Consider the following 21,146-nt stretch of genomic DNA (forward strand, 5'->3'; position numbering starts at 1 on the left):
AGCTAGACAAAATCTAGCAGACGCCAATGAGTAAATAGTGGTCAAAAGCGGAATTACCGCTGTCTGTCGGACGACCTGGTCTGAACAGCGTCCGACATGACACTGTGTGAGTGCCACAGGTGGGGTAATCGACCCTGAAAGATAAAGCCAGGATGTGACCCTCCAGTCAACTGGCCCGTGTATCTCAATGGGCTGTCATCTTCCTACGCTTGTCATTACGGCCTCTTTGTGTTTGTTCCACAGGTGATGTAGTTGACCCTGGAAGCTCTGAAGTAACAGCTGCCATTATCCTGGTGAGTCAGCGGAAGGGTGAGACTCTGTCATGTGCACCATCTTGGGGTGTTGTGCTGGGACTGGTCTACGAGTTATCTGCCTGTTTTGTGGTTCAATAAAGCATTGCCACACTGTTTTACCCTCACCCTGTGTTCTCTGGGTAGCATTATGCCCACTTTAAAAGGAGAATGGGCGTTTGGTGGGACGATCCCTGGTCCATGTGGTTTCAGCTAGCAGACCGGGGCGCCCACCGAAACCCCCGTGTCTCCACAGGTGCGAAGGGTCATTTATTGGGTACTTGTCCTTCCATACCTAACCGAAAACAGCTGCTGGAAAACTAAGGAGCTTGGGTGGCGTAGAAGTTAGCGAACCGGGTATACATATTTCGTCACTGGGGAGGTCACAATTTTTTTTACTGGCCGAGATCTATTTTGACAAAATAGGTTGGACCAAATAATGGAAACACCTGGAAATATCAACAAAAGTTAGTTTAATATGGTGTAGGTCCACCTTTTGCGATAACAGCCTCAATTCTCCGAGGTATGGATTCATACAAGGTGTGAATTGTTTCCAAAGGAATTTTAGCCCATTCTGCAGTTAAAACACCCTCCAGTTCTTTGAGCGATGATGGCAGCAGAAATCGACGTCTAACTTGAATCTCTAAAATCAACCATAAATGCTCAATAATGTTGAGGTCTGGGGATTGTGGGGGCCAGATGAGATGCTCAACTTCATTAGAATTTTCCTCGTGCCATGCTTTAACAATTCTAGCTGTATGAATTGGTGTGTTATCATCCTGAAAGATGGCGTACCCTCCGGGAACAGTGCTTGAACCACTGGATGCACTTGGTCGCCCAAAATGCCTAAATAATCTCGGCTGTTAATTCTTCCATGAAGGGATATCATTGGCCCGGCGGATCTTCATGAAATAGCACCCCAGATCATCACAGAACGTCCGCCATGTTTTACGGTTGGGAGAAGGCAGTCTGGATGGAATGCTTCTTTCGGCTGTCTCCAAACGTACACTCGGCCGGAGGTCGGAAATAGGGTAAACGATGATTCGTCTGAGAATATCACATGTTTCCACTGCTCGAGGGACCAATTCTGGAGGTTTCTACATCATTCAAAATGCTTGGAAACATTTGCTATTGAGAGCAGCAGTTTTCTAATTGCAGCTCTTCCGTGGAATCCAGATTTGTGCAGCTCCCGACGAACAGTTTTCGTGGAAACTGAGTTCTATAGGTGTTCATTGAGCTCAGCAGTGATTTTCGGAGCCGTGGTCTTACGTTCCTCTCTCACAATTCGCTTTAGAGTGCGACAGTCTCTCTCAGTCAACTTTGACTTTCAGCCAGACTTGTGCTTTGCTGCGGACATTTTTCCTTCTCTTTCAAACGCAGTCATTAGTTTGGAGACAGTACCTCTTGACACGCCAAGCATTCTGGCACTTTCTGTTACACTAGCGCCTGCCATACGAGCACCAACAATTTGGCCTCTTTGAAAATCCGAGAGATCTGCCATTGGTATCAGGTTATCATCAATGTTCTTACAATTCTGCAAAACAAACAGTTAATTTACATACACATATCACATAACACAAATAATCAACTAAAAAACATTACCATATGTCACGGTTTGCATATTTATAACATGTTCGAAGATTATGATGCCAAAACGTTAGGTGTTTCCATTATTTTGTCCAACCCCTATATATAGCACTGAACCTTACATAGTGTATTCTCGTTATTTTTGTTATTCACAGCGTCTTCTCTCTATCACATAGTCCTCTCTTGTTATATATAAAATGACTGCTATTGGGGCAACATCTGACCAGAAGACCAGCCCTTCAGCGCCTGCATCAGAAAAGCTTTCCCATGCTACATCATTGTATTATATATCTATCAAGAAGAGGATGGAGTGTAATAAAGAACAGGGAGCTATAAATAACAAAAATAACAAGACATATAAGACACCTATCCATTACTAATCCTATAGTTGTATTGTAAATAAAGACACAGCCAAAATAAAGTATTTTATTAAAAATAAAACAAAACAGGTTTCCATTTTTGTTTAAAAATAACAAACACAGTTATACTCACCTAATGTCTAATTCCACCGAAGCCCTGGTCTCCTGTAATAAAGCTAAAATAAAGAACAATATCCCTCACCTATCCATCATTCTGTCCCACGCCGTAATCCATGTCTGGGGATAAATAGTTTTCAACCTGGACTGTGCCAAGATGTGACCATCCAGGCTGAGAACCACTAATGAATGAGCGGCTGCGAGTGCAACATCAGTGACTAGCGGCAAAATCATCGTGGTTTCTGATGGTCAGTGAGGCTGCATTCTTAGCAGGGATGAACTGCGGTGACCTCAGCACCATGGGAAAAAGTCAGTGATTAGGTTACCGCAGTTTAAACTCTGTCTGCACAGCAGGTCACCGTGAGAATTTTTCCCATTGATCTGCTGTGAAGACACTGAGCTTGAACTGTGGTGACCTCATGGGGAAGACTGCTGACTTGACAGATGTCCAAAATGCAGTCATTGACACACTCCACAAGGAGGGTAAGCCACAAAAGGTCATTGGTAAAGAAGCTGGCTGTTCACAGAGTGCTGTATCCAAGCATATTAATGGAAAGTTGAGTGGAAGGAAAAAGTGTGGTAGAAAAAGGTGCACAAGCAATCAGGATAACTGTAGCATGAAAAGATTGTTAAGAAAAGGCCATTCAAATTTTTTTGGGGGGATTCACAAGGAGTGGACTGCTGCTGGAGTCATTGCTTCAAGCGCCACCACACCCAGATGTATACAGGACATGGGCTACAAGTGTCGCATTCCTTGTGTCAAGCCACTCATGACCAATAGACAACGTCAGAATCATCTTATCCAGGCCAAGGAGAAAAAAAACCCGACTTTTGCTCAGTGGTCCAAGGTGTTGTTTTCAGATGAAAGTAAATTTTGCATTTCATTTGGAAATTAAGCAGTGTATACATAGCTTTGTCGCCATAAAAGGGGGGGCCCAGACACATTTCTTGCACAGGGGCCCTAAGCTGTCAGTGTCCGCTCCTGCAATGGACAACCCCATAAGCGTCTTACCTGGGCCAAGGAGAAAAAGAACTGGACTGTTGCTCAGTGGTCCAAGGTGTAGTTTACAGATGAAAGTAAATTTTGCATTTCATTTGGAAATCAAGGTCCCAGAGTCTGGAAGAAGAGTGGAGAGGCACAGAATCCAAGCTGCTTGAGGTCTAGTGTGAAGTTTCCACAATCAGTGACGGTTTGGGGAGCCATGTCATCTGCTAGTGTAGGTCCACTGTGTTTTATCAAGACCAAAGCCAGCACAGCTGGAAATTTTAGAGCACTTCATGCTTCCTTCTGCAAACAAGCTTTTTGAAGATGGAAATTTAATTCTCCAGCAGGGCTTGGCACCTGTCCACACTGCCAAAAGTACCAACACCTGGTTTAAAAACAACACTATCACTGTGCTTGATTGGCCAGCAAACTTGCATAACCTTAACCCCATTGGGAATTGTCAAGAGGAAATGAGAGACACCAGACCCAACAATGCAGATGAGCTGAAGGCTGCTATCAAAGCAACCTGGGCTTCCATAACACCTCAGTAGTGCCACAGGCTGACCACCTCCATGCAACACCGCATTGATGCAGTAATTGATGTAAAAGGAGCCCGAACCAAGTACTGAGTGCATTTACTGAACATACATATCAGTGGGTCAACATTTTGGATTTTAAACTAATATTTCAAGCTGATGTTATAAAGTATTCCAATTTACTGAGATAATAACTTTTAGGTTTTCACTGGCTGTATGCCATAATCATGAACAGTAACAGAAATAAACAATGGAAAAACATCACTCTGTTTGTAATGACTCTATATAATATATGAGTTTCACTTTTTATATTGAAGAACTGAAATAAATTAACTTTTTGATGATATTCTAATTTTGTGAGAAGCACCTGTATCTGCAGTCGTTCAGCTCACAGTTTAACAATAAGCATATAGGCATTTTAGAGAATTTCATGTGAGAATAATATGAGAAATCAGGAAGTAGTAATCATTCAAATTACATAAGTGAACAGTTTTCTCATTTCCTAAAGGCAATGAGTGAGTTAACAGAATGGGCATGGTTGATCATTCTCGAATGCCGACCCAGTACTCATAGAGTTGGGCTGCACCTCTGTCTGACATATTTGTCTTAGCATTTCATTTTCCACTGCAGCAAAGTAATGCCATCCAACTCTAGAGCTTAAGTCATATCACACCAGTGGTGCCAAATGCTGTAACCGTGTTCCTTTTATTCTGAAGGACTTTGGCACAAGTATAAGAAATCACCCGGGACTATGCGTTTTGGACAAGGGGATCTAAAGAGTCTGGCATCATTCTAATGTCCTGACAAAGTCAAATTAATACGAATCAATGGTATCAAAGATGTATACTTCCTTAATCTGGTTTTATAGTGTTAAAAAGATTTGATGAGAAATTGTATTGATAAGGCTGTAATAATATCATACAAAATGTAGGTATATAATACTAGTGGTGGAGAAGGATTGTTTCAACATTTTATAGTTATTTTAGTATCCTACTTATGTCATAGTATTACTTTGACTATAGTTATTAATAAGTCATTGGTCTTTGTTAGTTATCATGGGAGCACACTTTTATTAAAAATAAGTGGTAATACTTCAAAAGAAATAATAATGCAGTCAGGTGGAAGGTAGTAATAATGCAGTAACAAGGTGCAGCATTCTGCATAGGTGGATGGTTGTAATAATGCAGTAACAAGGAGCAGCATTCTGTACAGGTGGATGGTGGTAATAATGCAGAAACAAGGCACAGTATTCTGTACAGGTGGATGGTAGTAATAATGCAGTAACAAGACACAGCATTCTGTAAAGATGGATGGTAGTAATAATGCAGTAACAAGGAGCAGTATTCTGTACAGGTGGATGGTGGTTATATTGCAGTAACAAGACAGCATTCTGTACAGGTGGATGGTAGTAATAATGCAGTAAAAAGGCACAGTATTATGTACAGGTGGAGGGTAGTAATAATGCAGTAACAAGGCACAGTATTATGTACAGGTGGAGGGTAGTAATAATGCAGTAACAAGGTGCAGTATTCTGTACAGGTGGAGGGTAGTAATAATGCAGTAACAAGGTACAGTATTCTGTACAGGTGGAAGGTAGTAATAATGCAGTAACAAGGTACAGTATCCTGTACAGGTGGAGGGTAGTAATAATGCAGTAAAAAGGCACAGTATTCTGTACAGGTGAAGGGTAGTAATAATGCAGTAAAAAGGCACAGTATTCTGTACAGGTGGAGGGTAGTAATAATGCAGTAACAAGGTGCAGTATTCTGTACAGGTGGAGGGTAGTAATAATGCAGTAACAAGACACAGCATTCTGTACAGGTGGAGGGTAGTAATAATGCAGTCACAAGGCACAGTATTCTGTACAGGTGGAGGATAGTAATAATGCAGTAACAAAGCGCAGTATTCTGTACAGGTGGATGGTAGTAATAATGCAGTCACAAGGCACAGTATTCTGTACAAGTTGAGGGTAGTAATGATGCAGTAAGAAAGCGCAGTATTCTGTACAGGTGGAGGGTAGTAATGGAGCGGTCCCTAGTCGCAGGGCCGTGGGGTACCCGGTACCGGGCTTCTCTGTCTCGGTTCTGGGGATGTCACGGTGGCTAGACCCGGTCCGTGACCCTGCTAAAGGGGTGTCCAATGAAAGTTGTAGATGGTGGTGTGTGGTGCAGGTCGCAATGAATAACGAGGACACAGGGTTGCAGTCTCTTTACCTCTTTACTGAAGGCTTCAAGATCCTCAATCCAGAGTACGGTTAACAGGGCTGTCTGAGACCAGCCGGTCCGATGGCACCTCCAGAGTTCCCTTCGCAGGTGGAAATCAGTGCCTTCCTACTAGTTCCTGTGTGTTGTAGTACTTCCCTGCTGAGCACCACGGGATAGTCCTCACAACTGTTGTGTCTGGTTCTGATGTTATTTCCCACAACTTACTGTATGTCTGTTCTGATGTTCTTCTCCGTCCCCCAGATGATATGGCTAGGACGCACCCGTATGACGGGTAGGCCTGGAGTTCTTCCGGGACCCTAGTGACGCCCCTCTCCCACAGTTGCCCCCTATGTCTGCTTAGGTGATTTAGGTGAGACAGCCCGCCTATAACTGACTGTCCTGCCATTGGTTTGAAGTAAGGCTTGGAGCCCAATACTTCCTCGGCGTTCCGGCCACCGGCTACGCGTCTCAGTAGGATGTTGCCTCGATCTTACAGCACGACTCCTACTGGTGTTATCTCCTTTTTACTTCGATCTCGTTTCTCACTCTCCACAATAAACCTTGCTTCTTTTCCTTTCTTTGGGTACCGCCGCGATGAAGTGCAGGCGCGGTCCCGTAACGTTTTGTTCTGTTCGCTAGGCCTCTGTCAGGATCCCACCCCTGACAGGGACCCCCCTGAATCTTCCCCCGCAACACCCTCTGCCACAGGATGTTGCCTGGTTCCAACCCAGTCAGCTTCTGTCTAACTTTCTATCCAACCCCCAGTTTTACCAGATTGTGAGGAGTGGCCTAGTACATAGTGCCCTTTGCTCCCCCTGGAGGCCAGACTGTGAAGTGTCTTGGTGTCTGTGATACCTGGTCAGGTGAACTCCTTCAGTGCCATCAGACGTACCATTACTCCCCTTAGCGGCGGAGCATCAGTACTGCAATGACCAGGACTCTGGGGCGCTGCAGTAACAATGTAATAGCAAGGTGCAGTATTCTGTACAGGTGGAGGGTAGTAACAATGTAATAGCAAGGCACAGTATTCTGTACAGGTGGAGGGTAGTAACAATGTAATAGTAAGGCACAGTATTCTGTACAGGTGGATGGTAATAAAAATGCAGTAACAAAGCACAGTATTCTGTACGGGTAGAGGGTAGTAATATTTCTGTCTGAATAAGTGTGCAGTAGTAATGCAGTAACAAGCGTAGTATTCCATACTACTGGATGACAGGAATTGTGTAGTGGTATGCAGTCATAATGCAGTAAATGGTTATGTTTTTGGCACAGGTAAAGTGCAGTAATATTTATGTGCAGATGAGCAGTGATATTGCAGTACAAGGCTCAGTAATTCTGTACATATGTATGTATAGCAGTAATAAAATAATAGGCACAGTTCTCTGTACAGATGGAGGGTGTTAATAATTCTGCACATATGTGCAGTAGTAATGCAATAAAAAGGGAAAGTGCTCTGTAAACAGGAGGGAAGTAAGTTATGTGCAGAAATGCAGTAATGTAATAAAAGGCACACTGTTCTGTGCAGATGGAGGATGTGAATAAATCTGTGCAGGTGCTGACTATGAATGCAGTAAAAGGCCTAGTACTCTGTACAGGACGAGGGCAGTAATAATTCTGCATATCTGTGTAGTAGTAATGTAGTAGCAAAGCAAAGTATTATGTACAGGTAAAGAGAAGTAATGTATCTATACAGGTCTACAGCATAAGGGAGTAAGAAGGGACATTGGTATTTCTTCACGGGTGGAAGTTATCATTAATTCTGCACAGATATGAAGAAGTAATGCTGTAAAAAGACAATATTCTGTGCTGCTGAGTAGTAATAATTCTGTAGTGTGCTGTAAAAGACACACTATTCTGTCCGGTGAAGGGTACAGTAATAATTCTGTATAGGTCTGTAGTAGAAAGTAGTAACAGTTATGTAAAGGTGTGTAGTAGGAATGCAGTTAAAGGCACAGTATTCTGTACAGGTAGTGGTTAATAAGTTATATAGAGATGCATAGTAAAAGTGTTTTATAAGTCAAACTGCTGTGCAGCTGTACAGAATTATTCAGTATAAAGCACAGTATTCTGTACATGTAGGTGGTAGCAATAGTTATGTACTAATAAGGGGCCATAGTACCAATATGCATAGCTCCCAACTGTCCCTCATTCTGCGGGACTGTCCCAGTTTTGAGCCTTTGCCCCGCACTCCCGCACGGGATGCTCTGCTTCCCGCAGACAGCAGGAGAAGCAGCCGACACACCCCCTTGTGTTAAACCTTGCCCCTTACCCTTCCGTATGCAGTGCAGTACGTATCAGCCGGTCATCCCTGTCAGCCGCAGAGCCTTACACCACATATTGGCTGCTCTGTGCGCACAGGACCTGTGATGAGATCACAGGAGGGGAGGAGTCAGGGAGTCACATGATCGGGACCTCCGTGGATTGCAGGACTTGGCTGTGGCGCTGGTTGCCAACTTGCCATGGTGCTGCTGGATGAGGTAAGTAAGCTGCCTTGTGTGGGGTCAGGAGGTGTTTACAGTGTGGATGTAACAGACAGTGTATGAGGTGTATGGAGCGGACCCGTGTGTGTATGAGGTGTATGGAGCGGAGCCGTGTGTGTATGAGGTGTATGGAGCAGAGCTGAATGTGTACGAGGTATACGGAGCAGAGCCGTGTGTGTATGAGGTGTACGGAGCAGAGCCGTGTGTGTACGAGGTGTATGGAGCGGAACCGTGTGTGTATGAGGTGTATGGAGGGGAGACGTGCCTGTATGAAGTGTATGGAGTGGAGCTGAATGTGTACGAGGTGTATGGAGCGGAGCCGTGTGTGTATGAGGTGTATGGAGCGGAGCCGTGTGTGTATGAGGTGTATGGTGTGGAGCCTTGTATGAGGTGTACGGAGCAGAGCCGTGTGTGTACGAGGTGTACGGAGCTGAGCCGTGTGTGTATGAGGTGTATGGAGCGGAGCTGAATGTGTATGAGGTGTACGGAGCAGAGCCGTTTGTGTACGAGGTGTATGGAGCAGAGCTGTGTGTGTATGAGGTGTACCGAGCGGAGCCGTGTGTGTACGAGGTGTATGGAGCTGAGTCGTGTGTGTATGAGGTGTATGGAGCTCCCGCTGATCACTCGGGTAATACCAGACCACCATATAACCATTGGGCTACCATCCATATACAATATATAAGCAGCACTGCAGCTATAGCCATATCTGGGCTCTGCGGGATTTCTATCCTATATTCTGCCTTCCAATATTGACTGTGGAAAAGCGATGCAATGAATAAGGCTCTGGTGGAGCCGAAACATCTGTATATATCACTTCCTACTTTATATTTCTGTTTTGCTCCCCAGTATATTCTTGACTAAAATAAAGCAAAATAAGCTAATAAAGCTAAAATAAGCAAATTAACACACTCATTAGAGTGTTCGGTGAAATGATATCTACCTAGTATTTGGGATCATTTGATCCATTACACCAGCACCTCGCAATCTTGACCGAGTGCACGCTAACATTATCTTTTCTTTATTATACAGTATGATGGAGCACTGTGTGGCCATATTTTTTGTTTATAATTATTCTTTATGAAACAGTGTGATCAGCAGTGCTAAATGGGTGTGGTTGGGACGTGGAATGGGTGTGACTAGTTATGCATCAGTAATGCAGTAAGATAAAACAGTTCTCTGTACAAGTGGAGAGTAGAAATATTTCTATCTGTACTGGTGTGCAGTTTTAATGAAGTAACCAGTGAAACATTTTGCATAAATGGATGGTAGTTATTCTGTAGAGGTATATAGAAATAGAATTCAGAAACTTTGTTATTGTGCTTCTCTAATTCCGTACAGCTGTGGAGTAATGAAGTAACCAGGCATAGTATTCTCTGTAGACAGATGGCAGTAATAGTTCTGTACAGTAGTATTGCAGTAAATGGCGTAATGTACTGTGCAGGTGTAGTTTACCAATACAGTACCGAAATGTAGTAGTAATGAAGTTATAAGACACAATATTCTGTACAGTAATAGTTCTGTACCAATGTGTAGCAGTAATGCTGTAAAAGGCACAGTCATTTGTACAGGGGAAAAGTAGACATAATTATGTATTAATGTGCAGTAACAATGTAGTAGAATCAGTAAGGCCGGCATCACACACAACGTTTAAAAATACGGACCATATTTTACGGTCGTAATACTCAGAAATGTTCCCTGACAGTGATCCATATGTAATCCGTTGGCAAGGTGTGGCTGCGTTTTTTGCGCATGTAATCCTCCGTATGGCATCCGTATAGCGTTTTTTTTCTCGCAGCCTTCCAAAATGGATGGTTTTGAGCCCTGAAAATAATTTAAAACATCATTAGCAACCCTATTTACTGCCTCTACAACAAGTGACAGCCTCCAATCTGGCCATTTTGTTGCTGTGCATGTGTTGGTGTATTTATTCACCCCAACTGAGAGTGTTCTATACAACTGGGTTTTGTCAAGCCGCTTTGGCCAGCCATACCCAGTAATAGTGGATTCTCAGGCAATACCTCACTAAAGGCCATTTCCACTGTCTCTATGCATCTCTGCGGACACATCCTGACAAGGTTTATCAATATTGTCGCATGAGCCTTGCCATCTTTGATCTTTTGTTAGAGACAGTGCGCCCTGTGATCACCTTTCAGGACACCAGGATGCCCAAATGTATATCTGCTGAGGAGCGTCTTCTCCTTGTTACGGTATGTATTTCTCCTCATACTCTATGTTGATGATGTGTCTCTAAATGTTTTATCTAGTTCTGCTTAAAGGGACTCTGTCACCTGAATTTGGAGGGAACAATTTTCAGCCATAGGGGCGGGGTTTTCGGGTGTTTGATTCACCCTTTCCTTACCCGCTGGCTGCATGCTGGCTGCAATATTGGATTGAAGTTCATTCTCTGTCCTCCATAGTACAGTTTTAATGGGTTTTTTTCAACATTTGTTTCTTTTAGCTTCCTTACAACTGGTCTATCATATGCAGCATTCCATCATGAATTTTGGATTAGGAAGTCTACAATCTCAGGCAAAGTCCGGTCTACCTGTTCAGTAATCTGCTCACGACTTCATAAAGTGGTCATGCCTGAGCCCAAGATGGAAGACTGGTTGGGTATTGCCTGGGGATTTGAGGAGCACTGCCAATTTCCCAATTGTATTGGAGCCCTTGATGGGAAGCACATCCGTGTGTGTAAGCCGCCGAACTCAGGGTTCCAATTCTATAATTATAAGCAATATTTTTCTGTAGTGTTGTTGGCTCTGGTTGACAGTCACTATAGGTTTATAATTGTAGACATTGGGGACTATGGAAGAACTGGAAACTCTAGAGTCTTCAATTCTTCCATGATGGGTTGGCGGCTGCGCAATAACCAGTTGGACCTACCACCACCATGTCAGCTTCCAGGCTCAAATCAAGATTCTGTGCCTTATGTTCTTGTTGCAGATGAGGCCTTTCAATTAACCAGGCAAGTAATGAGGCCATATCCCCGTTGAAACCTGGACCACCGGCGTAGGATCTTTAACTTGCGCCTATCACGCGCACGGCGACTGTTGTTGGAGTGCGCCTTTGGCATTCTTTGTGCCAAATGGTGGGTCCTCCAGTCAGCCATTCAGCTGAGTGAAACCAACGTAAATGAGATCATCGAAGCATGGGTGGTCCTACATAACTTCACCTGACTACATGATTGCTCCTCATCTGATGGTGCTGAAGGTGTGTTGGGCAATGTGGGTAGGCCTAAACCACATGTGATCCCTCACCGTCGTCCACTCTCCGGAAAGAAAGTATGTGATATTTTCACTAATTATTTTGTGTGTGTTCAGTTACTTTATCTTCTAGATTTTTTGGGGTCTTTTAGTAATTAATTCAATAAGAGATATAACTTGGCATTTTAAACGTTTTTATAAAGCCAAAATATAACTTTTCTTACCGAAAACCATATTTCCGTCATATGGCTTTTGTGCCCAGACAAATATGGGCATAACTTTTTTTTCAAGATTTGTTAAACCAAATAATTAATCGAACATAAACATAAATTTGCTAAAGAGAAATCAGAAAAACAACATTTTTACAAATCCTGGTACATTGATGGAGGTGATGGCTCCAGTCTCTCTTTGTTACTGGCTTTGGTGTCCAACTTGGCCTTCATCCTGTGGGGGTGCATAATCTGGGCCATGATGTATGATGTGGCCTGGATCATGTTGCTGAGTGGCCATAGGGATAATGGAGATTATACTCTTGGGGATTCTGCTAGCCACGTGCCTCATACCCCCCAATATAGCCATGTCATCCAAAGCCAGGTTGGGACCAGCCTCCAACACTGGCCCTATTGGGCAGGTGGGTTAGGCTGATATTTGGGCCTATTGTGTCCAAGGTTGGTTTGGGGGGGAATGGGGTGAGGTGTAGGCACCCGTGGAGGAGGAGCCTCAGATCCATATTGACCATGCACTTCTTGGTTGGGGTCAACTCGGAGTAGATCATGGGGTGACAGCTGGCACCTCTCCAAGAACTCAAATACCTCATATGGGGTATTGGGGGGTGTGCATGCATCAATGAGGATTTGAATGGATCCTCACACACATAGCCTCACCTCATGGGGTAGGGAACGGAGGTACCGTTAGGAGAATATGTCTCCTCACCCTCATCCTGGGCAGCCCTGGACAGGTAATTGAGCACCCCCGTGTCAACATTCCTCCTGGTATCAGAGGCAGGGATCTCTCGCCTTCGTCACCCACGGCAGGATATGACAGCAGGCTGGGGAAAGCCCTCAACATGGTAAGGCTGTTGCTGTTGCCTGGTTCTTCAAGGCTGCCGGGTGCTGATGCAGCTGCTGCTACAGGTCCTGGTACAGGTTCTGTTGCAGGTGCTAGTGCAGGTGAAGCTTGGGGGATGCAGCTGGAAGGCTCAGAAGATGGGTCTGCCACCTCTTCACCTCTCCCGACCGGATCTATAATGGCCTCAGAATCTGACACTTTCTCCCTCTCAGTGATGTTTGACTGAGTTCTGTTATGAAATTTGATTAAAAAAAAAAGGTTGGAGATATGACCCTAAATAGCATATGTGTAATGTGGTGTGATGTATGTATTACGGTCTGAAATCCATAATGGGAACCAGAAATGCCAGCCGGTCAAAATATATATACTTCCGCTTTGTTGGTGCTGCATCCCCACTCTTGGTCCGCTGCTCATGTTCCCGCCTGTATTGGTCGCGGATGCTGCGCCAGCGTCTCATAACATGTTCCACTGCAATGTCACACACTAATAATGTTAGCCCCCCCGCGTAAACCTGAAAGAAATATAGCGGGGGTCTCATGGCCTCATGGACCCTGTCATTTAATATGACTTTCTGTCAGAAGAAAGGTCAAATAAAGGTCAGGTCAGTCATCTCTGAAAGTGTGACACTGGTTTTATCCAGTTTTTTCTGGTATGTTTGGCAGCTATTGTAACGGTTTTCTATTGGCTGTTAGCAGCTTTGCCGCTCTTTTTTTTGAATATAAAAAACACCTGTTTTGTGGTATCTGGTCATTCTGTCAGCAGAAGAAGATAAAGAAGACACATACCCCAGGATGGAGAATCTCCTGCAACAGCTCCTGACTAGAGCCGACGGCGAGGATGGAGCGGACTGGCTGAGGCAATGCCTGGCTATGAAACCTATCTTAGCGCCTGCCAATGCTGTCCCTCATCCTCCAGAAGATACCCTTCGGTCGCCGTGTCAAGCCTCTCCGGTCCTGCCGACACCCACCGCTTCAGGGAGGCGCAGGAGGCAAAGGACCCCATACTCTCCAAAGTCGCTGTCGCCGCCTGCTTCCAGACGCAGTGTCCAAGAAGGAAGAAGGAAGTCACGGCGCCGCCCTCCTCAGAAGTCTCGCAGCCCAGCGCGAGACTTCCACCGCCAGCGTCATGACAGAGCGCCGACCGCCTCATCTGAAGTGTCCGGGATGTCTTCAACACACCGCAGCCGTAAAAGCGCTGCGGTGTCATTGGATTCTACAACAGCAGTGGCTTCTGCAGCTGCGGTCCAGACCACCGGTTCGGGAGGACCCCCTGTCGTCACACTCAGAAGAGGATGAAGAAACGCCGCTTACAGCAGCTTCCCATATGAGCTTGCCCAACATGGAGGGCTCGAGCTCCTGCTGCTGTATGGAGCAGAGAAACGACCAGCATTCATCGAGGGGTGAGACTTTCAATGTTCCTTTGTCTGTTCCACACTCACATTTAAAAGACATCATAAAGAAAAGTGTTAGCTGAAACTTTAAGAGAAGCTATTCCCCCCCCCTTGCTGTCACATCAGCTGTCACATCAGCTGTCACATCAGCTGTCACATCAGCTGTCACATCAGCTGTACACAGTGCTGCAATTTCTGACATTTCATCAGCTAACACCGCCCCTGTTAACTCTTTTAAAGAAGCTCTGACATGTGAGCTGTCTCCCTTAGGATTCCATTTAAGCGCTTCTGTAAAAGAGCTTATTTGGAATAATCATTTAGTCGATATTTTTTCTTTACTGCCTAGAAAGGACCAGCTTTCAAAATCCGAAAAGAATGATGAGAAAGCTGATTCAGATGAATTTAAACGCACCAACTTTAAATCTTTCAACAACTGGGTGCAAGCTTTTTCTATTTTTGCTGCAGTTTTGGGTGAAAAATCTCCCCATCTCTGCAACAAGTTATTTCAGCCCCCTTCTAGTTCAAGTAAACGCGGTGTTTGTTTCGCTTTCAACAATTCCTTTTGTAAGTGGAACAACAACTGTAGATTCCGCCATGAATGCTCGTTCTGTGGTAACTCACACCCTATGTCTAAATGTTTTAAGTAACAAGCAGGTCAACAGTCCTCAGATAAGGAGCCTAATTCAAAAAGCACAGACGCCAGTGATTCTGGCAAACATGTCAGTATGCCTAAGCAAATATCCCGACCAGGAGACCAGTGAGCTGCTTTTTAATGGTTTTTCAGAATGATTTTTTAACCCACAATTTAAAGGGGCGGGCTGTTCTGTTGTTCCTAATTTACCCTCTTTAAAGGCTCACCCTGAGGGCTGTCCCACACGTCCAGATAATTCCGGTACCGGAATAAATCGGTACCGGAGTTATCCGTGTCCGTGTGCCTGGGAACTCACGGAGGCCATACCTGCGGCACACGTGTGCCGCCCGTATGGCGAGTGGGTACCACACGGAGCGTGTGGTACCCACTCTGCATGGTGCTGAAGCTGCGATTCATATCATCCCTGCAGCAACGTTTGCTGCAGGGAAAATATGAAGAATAGTGTTTAAAATAAAGATCCATGTGTCCGCCGCCCCCCCACCCCCTGTGCGCCCCCCCGCTGGTCAGAAAATACTCACCCGGATCCCCCGTCGGCAGTCGCTCCTTCCTGGTCTGGCCGCAGCTTACTGTATGCGGTCACGTGGGGCCGCTCATTTACACTCATGAATAGGCGGCTCCGCCCCTATTGGAGGTGGAGCCACATATTCATGAGTGTAATCGGCCGCATACAGTAGAGAAGCCGCGGCCAGACCAGGAAGGAGCGACTGCCGACGGGGGATCCGGGTGAGTATTTGCTGACCAGCGGGGGGGGCGCACAGGGGGTGGGAGGGCGGCGGACACATGGATCTTTATTTTAAACACTATCATTCATATTTTCTCTGTAGCAAACGGTGCTACAGGGAAGATATGAATGGCGGCTTCAGCACCATGTGGGGGGGACAGCGCTTACTGTAGCGCTGTCTCCGGCACGCCACACGGACCCCAGACGGAGAATGTCCGTGTGAGGTGCGTGTTTTACACGGACCCATTGACTCTATTGGGTCCGTGCAATCCGTGCGCTCCCACGAACACTGACATGTCTCCGTGTTTGGCACACGGAGACACGGTCCGCACACGGTCCGCACAAAATCAATGACATCTGAACAGATGCATTGATTTTTATGGGTCTACGTGTGTCAGTGTCTCCGGTACGGGAGGAAACTGTCACCTCACGTACCGGAGCCACTGACGTGTGAAACCGGCCTGAGGCAGCTAGGGATAAAATTATTAATGAAATTCAGCTAGGCAGAGTTTCAGGCCCTTTTTTAACCCCGCAGTTTGTTAATTTCCATATATCACCATTGGGTATTGTACCAAAAAAAAAAAAGATGAGGGCTCTTTCCGGCTAATTCACCACTTATCATATCCGCTGGGTTCATCCATGAACGATGAAGTGGACAAGGCTTTATGCTCCGTGTCCTATTCATCTTTTGATTCTGCATTAGAAATCCTCAAGAAATTTGGTTTTAATGTTTTAATGTCCAAGTCAGATATTAAGTCTGCTTTTAGACTCCTTCCTGTTCACCCGTGCGGTTTTAATTCTTTAGGTTTTTATTTTGATGACTTTTTTTTTTTTTTTTTTTATCCAAATGTGTGAGCACTTCGGTGTTCCTATTGCTCACAGAAAAACAGTTGGTCCATCTAGATCTATCGAATTTCTGGGAATCACTCTTGATTATCAAAAAATGGAATCTGACTTCCTGATGAGAACATTTTTAAACTGCGCATTGTGTTATCAAATTTTTTAGCCAAGAACAAGGTCACTCTTAAGGAAATTCATTCATTGTTAGGTCTATTGCATTTTGCGGTTTGCATCATTCCTATAGGTCGGGCTTTTTGCAGAAGTTTATAGGATGCCACTTAAGGTGTGTCTTCACCTCATTCGCATGTTAGTATCCGTTCTGACCTAAAGGAAGACGCTAGAATTTGGCTCTCCTTTTTGTCAGAGCATAACGGCAGATCTTTGTGGCAGTCATTTTTTGTCTCTGGCGATTCTTTTCCCTTTCTTTTCACAGCGGATAGCCAGCGTGGCTTCAGTATTTTATTTGACTCCCATTGGATGTCCATCCTGTGACCAATAAGTTGGGTGTCTAAGAAAGTAACTTCAAACGTAATGGTGTTGGAACTTTTTTCTATTTTTGCAGGAATATTAATTTGGAGATCACTAATGCAGAATTCCAGGATTTTACTCCTTTCCACTAACCAGGCAGTAGTTGTTTTTATTTATTTTATTTTATTTTATTTATTTTTTTTCTCTATCAACACGTTATCTTCTAAAAATACTTTTGCTGCCAGAATTTTGAGACAATTGGTTTTACAATGCCTGAAAGCAAAGTTGGGAAAGAGCAAATTTCTTTTCATAACTGACTCTTTACAAAATCGTCAGTGGTCGAATTTTTTCCTGCAGGTTCCCAACGTTCCCAACAGGTTCCCAACGTGGATTCGGAAGGACCCTCTTACCCCTTTCAATTTGGGACATGATTGCACGCTGATACAGTATTTTATAAAAAAAAAAATAAATAAATAAATAAATAAATAAAAAATCGTTATCTAATAGATCATGGGCTGACTATTCGGCTGCATGGCTGAATTGGAACAATTTTTGCAACCTACATTATTTTGACCCAACAGTTTCTAATCCGGTAGCAGCACTAAAGTTTGCTGAATCTTTAGTACAAAACGGTTTGTCTTACTATGCAATAGCGAAATGCATAGCAGGAGTTTCATTTTTCCTTAAACTTTCTGGCAGTATTGCTTTAACTAATCTTTTTCCAGTAAAGTTTTTAAAAGGCTTTAGGAAAACCAATTTTATACCTGACTCGAGACGACCTATTTCCCTGTCTTTATTGAAAGAATTGTGCTCCTGTCTCATCCACGTTTGTGTAAATTTTAAGGAAGCCTTATTATTTAGCTCTATTTTTTTTTCTCTGTCCTTTTTTGGAGCACTTCGCGTTGGTGAGCTGGTTTCTGTTAAGAAATCGGAGCCTTCGGGACTCATGATTTCGGATGTCCAGATTCATGAGTAGTTTTTTTTTAATTTTATTTATAAGAAAATTAAAGACAGATTAATTAGGCAGGGGATCTAGGTTGAAAATTAACGCGATCCATGTCTCTATCATTTGCCCTGTTGATAACACGGCAAAATGGTTTAAGGTCAGACCTATGGGACAGGGCCCATTATTCATTCATAGAGATTTTTCTCCTGTTACTGTCTTTCAATTTAATTTTGTCCTAAAGAAATGTTTACGCTTTTTGGGTAAAAATCACCTTAAAATCAAATCTCATTCATTTAGAATCGGAGCAGCTACGGAGGCCTCTAGGGCCGGGCTTTCCGATTCAGGGATAAAGGAATTGGGAAGATGGAACTCCAAAAGGTTCAAATTATATGTACGACATGATCTGTATGACTATTAATTATTGGTTTTCTTTCAGGTCCGCTAGTCATTTGGATAGTCGGACATTCTTTTATCTTCTGGGCCAGGAAGAGGGCCAGCCAACGATCTTATGCTGAAAATTTATCCTTTAATCCTTCTGATATTCAGGTCTGGTGGCATGGAGTTCGCGGCTTGAAATGGCATTGCCTGGTTGCTGAAGTGAAAGAAATGGCTAATTAAATTTCCTTCCCCTGATTTAATTATATTTCATGTAGCTGGGAATGATCTCGGAAAAATCAGGACTCTTGACTTATTATCGGACATTCGATCCGATATTATTTATCTTAAGCAAATTCTGCCTGATTCAAACTTCGTTTTTTCAAGATTATTCCCAGACTTTTGTGGCACGACAATCAATTTTCTTTTTTAGATAAAATCCGGAGAAGGGTCAATAAATCCATGGAAAAATGTTTTCTTTTAATTTCAGGGTTTTCATTCCGGCATTTGGATTTGGAGGGTTTTTTACCGAGCCTTTATAGGCCTGATTTGGTTCATTCATCTGATATTGGCCTTGATATTTTTAATTTGGACCTACAAACTATCATTCAAAAATGGCTGTGTGGTTTGGGGGGGCCATGTCTCGCTGAGTCATGGCCTTGTGGGAAAATCACCCATGTCTGGGTGGATTGGTTTATTGGAAAAGTTTGGTACTTTGGTTTTATAATTTATGGAGTTTATTTATTGGTGATTAATTAATTTATGTAACCCTAAATAAACTACACGGCCATTTTTATCCACAATTAAAGCGTTTTGTGTTTTTATTGTATGAATGGGTTCTATGAGGCCATGTTAGCCCCCCCGCGTAAACCTGAAAGAAATATAGCGGGGGTCTCATGGCCTCATGGACCCTGTCATTTAATATGACTTTCTGTCAGAAGAAAGGTCAAATAAAGGTCAGGTCAGTCATCTCTGAAAGTGTGACACTGGTTTTATCCAGTTTTTTCTGGTATGTTTGGCAGCTATTGTAACGGTTTTCTATTGGCTGTTAGCAGCTTTGCCGCTCTTTTTTTTGAATATAAAAAACACCTGTTTTGTGGTATCTGGTCATTCTGTCAGCAGAAGAAGATAAAGAAGACCCCACCCTCCCTGCCCTGAATTCTTGTAATTTTACTGTCGTGTAGTTTACTTGTGGGAAAATCACCCATGTCTGGGTGGATTGGTTTATTGGAAAAGTTTGGTACTTTGGTTTTATAATTTATGGAGTTTATTTATTGGTGATTAATTAATTTATGTAACCCTAAATAAACTACACGGCCATTTTTATCCACAATTAAAGCGTTTTGTGTTTTTATTGTATGAATGGGTTCTATGAGGCCATGTATTAGGACATTGCACACATCGGATCAACACGTTTTTAGACATTCTACATAGTCATGTGGCCTAGTAAGGTGTCATTTATAAACATAATCTAGATTACACATAATGAGCAAAAAATACACATAATAGGATTTAAGGGGATACTTTGAAAATGTGTTATTTAGTGCAGTTAATATGATTTAGAAAACATGAGAGAACTTACTAATTTGTTGCTGTCCCTCACGTGGACGGTCCCTAAAATCTTTAAACATTTGAACACAGATCCTCCTCCATGCTGCCTCTTTTCTGGCCCGGTCTGAATAATGTGCATCCCTCTGGTCCCAGATTTCTGGCCTTTCTTGGACCAGAACGATAAGCATCTCTACATTTATGTAGGTAGACATGCTGCAGGACTTCGTAGAGGCCTTTTTCCGGGATGTCTGGAGCACTTTTTGAGCTAATTAGCATGTCTAAGCTTCCTGATAATGGCTTGGCCCATTTCCTGTCACCTGGAAAAATCTCGCACGAGTGGTCCGTGTGAAATCCGTATTTTTTTTTGCCCCCATAGACTTGCATTGGTGTATTTTTGGAGGAATATGCTGACAATCGCAGCATGCTGCGATTTTCTCAGCCCGTAAAATACGGCCGAGAAATATACGGCTGATGGGTGCTGCCCCATAGAGAAACATTGGTCTGAGTGCAATGCGTTGTTTTTGCACATCTCACTCGTCCGTATTTCTCTCTAGTGTGACGCAGGCCTAACAGATCTGTACAAGTAACTATTAGCCAAGCAAATATAAAGGCTAAATAGGTCTGTATAGATAAATGGTATTAATAATAATCTTTATTTTTATATAGCGCTAATATATTCCACAGCACTTTACACACATTATCATCACTGTCCCCAATCTAAATTCCCTATCAATATGTCTTTGGAATGTGGGAGGAAACCCACGCAAACACAGGGAGAACATACAAACTCCTTGCAGATGTTGTCCAAGGTGGGATTAGAACCCAGGACTCCTGCACTGCAAGGCTACACACTGAGCAACCATGCTACCCTAGTAATCAGCAATACTGAACAGACGGAGGGCAGTAAAGATAGCGATAATTCTGCATGGGGATGGGGGAGGGGACTAGTAATGCATTTTAGAATAATAGTAATTATTCTCTACAGGCAGATGGTAGGAACTAAGTGATTTTACACTGGAGGAGGGTAGTAACATAGTATTAATTATAGATAGGTGGAGGTTAGTAATGTAATGTTAAGTTGCGTAAAAATTCTATACAAACAGTAACGCAATTAGGAAGGTTAAAAAAACATCACAAGTAGGGTAGTAATGCAATGAGAATAAAAGAGGTCGAGGGTGATAAAGTGAAAATTTAGCTTAGATGGAGGGTAATAAATAATGTATTGATAAATTGCATAAATTGCATTACAAATTCTGTACACATAGACAAAAGAAATGTAGTACTAAAGGACAGTAACATTTCTGTACAGATGGTTGGTTGGTGATAGTAATATGTATAGGTAGCTGGTTGTAATATGCAAAATATGCAATAAAA

The sequence above is a fragment of the Ranitomeya variabilis genome, chromosome 4 (genome assembly GCF_051348905.1).
Source record: "Ranitomeya variabilis isolate aRanVar5 chromosome 4, aRanVar5.hap1, whole genome shotgun sequence".
Lineage (NCBI taxonomy): Eukaryota > Metazoa > Chordata > Amphibia > Anura > Dendrobatidae > Ranitomeya > Ranitomeya variabilis.